Source organism: Zeugodacus cucurbitae, chromosome 4 (assembly GCF_028554725.1).
Source record: "Zeugodacus cucurbitae isolate PBARC_wt_2022May chromosome 4, idZeuCucr1.2, whole genome shotgun sequence".
In the NCBI taxonomy this organism is placed as follows: domain Eukaryota; kingdom Metazoa; phylum Arthropoda; class Insecta; order Diptera; family Tephritidae; genus Zeugodacus; species Zeugodacus cucurbitae.
Genome location: NC_071669.1, coordinates 67,177,328 through 67,183,327, shown reverse-complemented (window position 1 = coordinate 67,183,327; position 6,000 = coordinate 67,177,328).

Sequence of the window (6,000 nt, the reverse complement as noted above, 5' to 3'; positions counted from 1 at the left end):
TGCAGCCTATCAATCACACGTTTAAGTGGAAAGTGCGCCGCGCTCACACACAAACCGCATAACGAAATCATCAAAACAAAAGGCAAGTGGTTAAAGCTACAACAACAACAATGGTAGCAAACGTAATAAAGTGAAAAAAATGCGTAAACAAAATACGCTTTGTGTTTGTAATATATTTATTTATATGCCAAGGCACACGAAGACATTCGTCAAAATTTAACAAACTTCACAGACGCAAAACGTCCGCCAAAGAAACAAATATTTTATTTATATATCTATGTATTGTATGTAAATATGTATCTATGTGTATTAATTGAAATATCAATGGCATGTCAGAGGATATAAATGTGAGAAATATATATGTATTTTATTATTGGTATAAACCAGTATATTTAACTAAATTGTCCTTCTAAATCTATAGTTACTAATAAACCTTCTCCTTTCTCTCTTTTAAGCCGTAGCTCTTCGACCACCTATGAGAAATGGTTGTGGATAGGTCTTAAGAAAAATATTGGCCTCGATTCCTATGTCTCGATTTTTTTTGTTGAGTTAGTGTTCTTGAACTCTTCTTTAATTGATCTTGATAAATGTTTCAACGGAGGATTGTGATGATTTTCGAACAATAACAATGATGACCAAAGACCATAAGCACCCGTCTCTGTTAATATTGTTGTTACAAAATGATTACTGGATTATTTCATCTGAGTTCATATTTGAATAACCGTAGCTAACTTCAATCAAAGTGAGAATCGAAGAAAGAAAGAAAATTATCAAAGGGCAAACGAAGAAGATTAAAATAGGACTGGTATACATACGAGGTGTGTTCAAAAACTAACGGAAATTTTATTTTTCGCGGGAATTGTATTAATTGCTTACTTTGCCTGGAGCAACCAATAAGCATGAGCCTGGCCATTTTCGTTTGCTACCGTCTCCATATACACCAGACATAACTCCGTGTGACATTTTTCTATTTCTAAAAATAAAGAGAAAATTAAAGGAGCATCATTTTAAAATTATATGAGATAAGGGACTAAAAAGAGCGAATTGCGACGACTGTCACAATGTATTTGGTCAAAACAATGTAGATCAGCGAAGCTTATCACTCCATAGAATATAACTGTTGTTAGGAACAGTTCCGAAAGGGTATACAGTCCAAAAGAGTCAGACAATCATAACTTCCTATCGTGTCTTCTGGTGTTTTTCATCAAGAGAAAAACTGTTGAAACCAGAAAAAACCTAGCCTTGCCTGGAACTTCTTCTTGAGAATGGCAAAAAATACAATTATATGTAATATCTCTGAAAAAGCCTAAAAGTATTCCAAGAATTGAGTTCGAGAAGTATTTCGGCGATTGGAAGAAGCGCTGGCATAAGTGCATAATATCGAATGCGAATCGAAACGAAAATTCCAATTTCTAATATAAATAATGCCAAGTCTTCGAATCATATATCGTCTATTATTATTTATCTTTGTAGGAGAGGTATAGTTTACCTGGATTAAGTAAAGTACATAAAAACATTGTGGACTAGATTTGATGCTTTCCTACCGCGAAGGAAAGCTGCGAGTCTGCCACACAAACCACAAGCAGCTATTTCTGGCTTATTTGATTTTAGTCAACCCACATATAGAACCAAAGGACACCGAGAAGTATATATGTACAGACATATGTATATGCAGCCAAAACCAACTGCCGCTAAAGTTTAGTCCTCACCGCGTTTGACATTTCGATATTTGAAGCCGGCCGCAAGTGCCGCTGAGCTTTCACCAGTGTGTTTAGACTGGTGAATATTTCGGTAACGCGGCCACTTTTGTATGTATGTATGGTAGGATGTTAGCGTTTGCACAGCGCGACCGCTGCCTAGCTGCGGCCATGCGACTGCGGTTACAGTTGCGCCACTTTGGTTTTGGTCGCTTTACCAGCTTTGACTTTGGCTATGGCGTCGGTTGCGGTGGTTTTGTGGCTTTCGCGCTGCTCTATAGGGACCGTCGAAAGACTTGTTTGCCACCGCTTGTGTAAGTGTTGCGCTGTAGCCTTCACACTGACTGAGATTGTTTCGAAAGATTAATTGACTTGCGGCCACACGCACCCGACCAAAAGTCAAAATTTGCAGCGCCGCGAGTTCATAAGTATACATACCTATACATATATGTATGTACATGGTTTAACTAAACAGAAGTGTGACTGACTGACTTCGCGATACTCACACTTAAAGCGCGCCACAAACTCGAGTGTGCCGTCAGCTGAGTAGGCGTTAAGTTATTTGAAAGCTTCGTGCCACCTTCTATTCAGGTGTAGCCAATTTTTCCTAACCACAATAATGTATTTTTTTGGTGTTTTGAAATATGCGTAAGTAGCGTGTTTCCGCGCTTAAATGTTGTGGTTTTATGGCGCGAGTGTAACTAAGTTGGTTATTAATGTAACGTTATGAAAGTAATTTGGTTAGGGCATGATACCAAAATGTATGTTTATAAAAAACGCAGAGGAAGAGAGGGGATATTAGTAATTTAATTTAGATTAGAGAGTTCTAAAGTACGAAGAAAATTAATTACGAGAGAAAATATAGAGCTTTAGTAAAATATCGAGATATTTTTTTTATAAGAGGCTATTTGGTATAATTTTTCAGATACTTCTTCAATTGGGTTTCGACATTGAATGTTTAAAAAAAAAACCATTGAGTCACTTATAATCTGATATATGAGTATTATTATTGTTCAACCAGACATGTTATTAGAGTTATTTAAAGATATTCTAATAGTTCAAAAATTATTATTTTGAGATTATACTTCGCCTTATTAGGAGATCGGAGGGAACTCGATTTTTGTATCAATGAACATGTTTCATGTCATTTTACGTCTAAAGTTTCCAATGTAAAGAGAACTCGAAAAAGATATATTTAATTTGTAATCTTTTTTTTGTAAGATCTTTAAAGCGAGTCTTCTACAAATATAAATCCTTACCTGGAAGTTAACTCCGTACATTTTAAATTTTTCTCTTTTGATTATCTGAACTCTAACTTTCGAGGAATTTCCTCGGCAAACGGTATCAGACATCCGTTATATGAGTATAGAAAAAATTTCCTGTGGATTTAGCACCAGATTTATCGGTGTCGTCGAATACAAGCAATTATTTGAATTTGAGAATTATGTTATCTATAGTTTATACTTCAAAATCACTTTTCCCGATTCTTTCAGCTGTTTTATTACAGATCCTTGGTAAAATGTTTCGCGATTTTCTTATTTTTTATAAGCTAGTGATAGTAAAGGGTTTTTCAATAGGGACGCTACAAAAGTAGACCGATAGCGACAGCAAATGGCGCCATATTTTTTCCGCTCTTCAAATTTCTCTTCAGTATGGTTTGCCATTTCATCATTGAAAGATATACGATCCAACAACGAGTCGAAATTTTTAAGATCGCGACGACCAATTTAGGGTCGTCATAATCGTCTTGTCTGACCGCTCAATGATAACCGAATATTTTTGGCCCGAATTGGATGATATGGACTTGGACATTATGTGGTACCAATAGGACGTCCCTACAAGCCACACAACGGACCAAAAATATATTTATTGAAAACCAAGTTTGGGGAACGCGTTATCTCACGAAAATTGGATTCAGCGTCTGGACGTTAAAAATTAGATATAGTGGTAGTTTTGGTAAAACGCGATGTTCCTACCTTCGATGATCCTTCTCTGGAACTCATCGTTCTTCCATAGATATTCCAATGCTAAAATGCCACAAAGTGAGTGAATGCATTCTTCACAGAGAGATATGTGAAATACTAGTTGTATGTAGTCTATGTAGTTGTATTGGTGTTTCGTGTGATATACCCATTCTTCTACAGCTGTGCATGTTCTGCTACCTTTTTCACATTTCACGTGCAATTTCAGGTGTAAATAGTTGTGTAAACTAAGCTTACCTTTTTGTTAACGCGTTCGCTGTGTGGAATTAACATAAATTATGTATGCACATTTTCACTTGCTATTCGTGCGAAAAAATAGTGCCGCACGCAGCGGTGAGCTGTGGAGTGAGGACTCGTGGCAAGCACAAGTTAGTCAATAGCTTGTAGAGTGTTAAGATTAGCGGTAGTGTTTGATTGATATGACATATGAAAGTGAAATTTGGAAATATTTTCGACATGTTAACTAGGCTTTATTATTGAAGTACAAAGAGAGTTGTTGCAAAAATATCAAAACTTTTTTCGAAGCAGACTATATAGTATAGCATATATTGTAAGATATGTCTCTATAATGAAAAATAAAATATTTCATATTTAAAAGCTTGCACCTTCTACCGTTAGTCCAACTGAACATATTTAATATGATTTCAAAAATATCTTTATCCTTAAATCTCATTTCTGTGCGTATGTGCATTAAAACTCAATTATAAAATTGCTTTGTCATATTAAAACTGTGAAACATATAAATAAAGTATATTCTTTTTTCACAAAGCAGGTCTTTCGGCTTAAAGCTTACCACCGCAAAAAGGCTAAAAGCGCAAAAAAGGCTAGAGAAAATTAGATTAGGTCTTTCAACGAGTACGTTGCTTCTGGCATACGACGGTATGCTTGCGTTGCCTTTCGCCACACGCTCGCCTGCACAGCTCGGCACAATGAGCACGCGTACGCTCTCCGGGCGTTATTCTATTACCACATAGTAACGGCGTCTTTGAGCATTTTGCGAATTTTCAGGGAATTAGGCAACGAAGCCAACATCTGTATTTCAACTTGCAGCTTAGTGATGCAAAGCTTGCCGAATATTGGCTTTATGCGGTGGTTTTCGGAAGCTGTGCCGTCCGTCCAACACGCTCGCATTGTTGACTTACATAGCATATGGTTGAAGATGTGTGTGTGTGTGTGTGTGTGCCATTCCTTTGTACTTTTGACTCATTGTAGGCACGCTGCCTTCGTCTCCAAACCCTATAATTATGAATTTGCAGCACGTGCCGCGATTAGGCGGCGGTTGCTCGCATGAATGTCCGTTGAAGCGTTAACAAAACAACACTTTCGTTGAATTGCTAATTTACTTACTTACTTACTTTAAGGCTTTGTTGTTGTGTGCGGCGAAATTCAAATAAATAAATTCTATTTACCGAATATTTTTTGTTTGTTGTTTGCCAACCTTGAGAATTATTGAGAAGCGCGCGTTTGCAGTTTGTTGGGAAAAATTGGTAACTTTTGCCACTCGAGCGGCATGTAAAATATTTGTTGTTGTTTTTATTTGCTTACAAACTTCCGGTTTTGCGTATATAAAAGTTAAAAGCATATTTGATAAGCATATTTCGTCAATATTGGATTATATGATTTGTCGCTTAGACGTGTGTAAGGTGGATGCAAATATGAGACCCGCACTTAGTTAGAAAATTAGAGAAAATTGCTACAGAAACCTCCGATGTTTCAATTCAGGTAATAATATAACAAAATCATATATTTTATTATGTTGTTTTCAATATTTTTTTTTTTGTTTAATATATTAAATATTTTGTTTAAACATTTTTTTTGTTTGGAAGATACATATTTTATGAGAAATTACTGATATTTGAAGAAAAATATTAAAAACTCTGCCATTGTAACGTCATTTCTGCCGACGTTGCAGCAAAATGGTTTTAATTAGAACTTGGGCGAAAGAAAAATATATTTTTTTTTGGTTTAAGAAATTTCACCGCATTTTCTTCATAATTGTAATTGAAAAAGTCCTTTTAAAATGGCTTTTCGTGTAACAATAAGACTGCACATTTTCTTCAAACTGTATCTCCAAAGCTATTGCTTTGATCGACATGAAATGTAACCGCATAAGGAGTAATAACATCAAATGTTTCAAAACATATTTATATAGAAATCAGCCAACATATCGATCACATACATACAAAATGATTTAGTAGCGGATCTAGAACTCTACAATTGACTCTTATTTCTCTGAATACTTCAATTTAAAAGTCAAAATCTTCGAAAAACTATTTTTGAATTAATTTCGAATTAAATAAATCCAAAAATTTACTGAAATT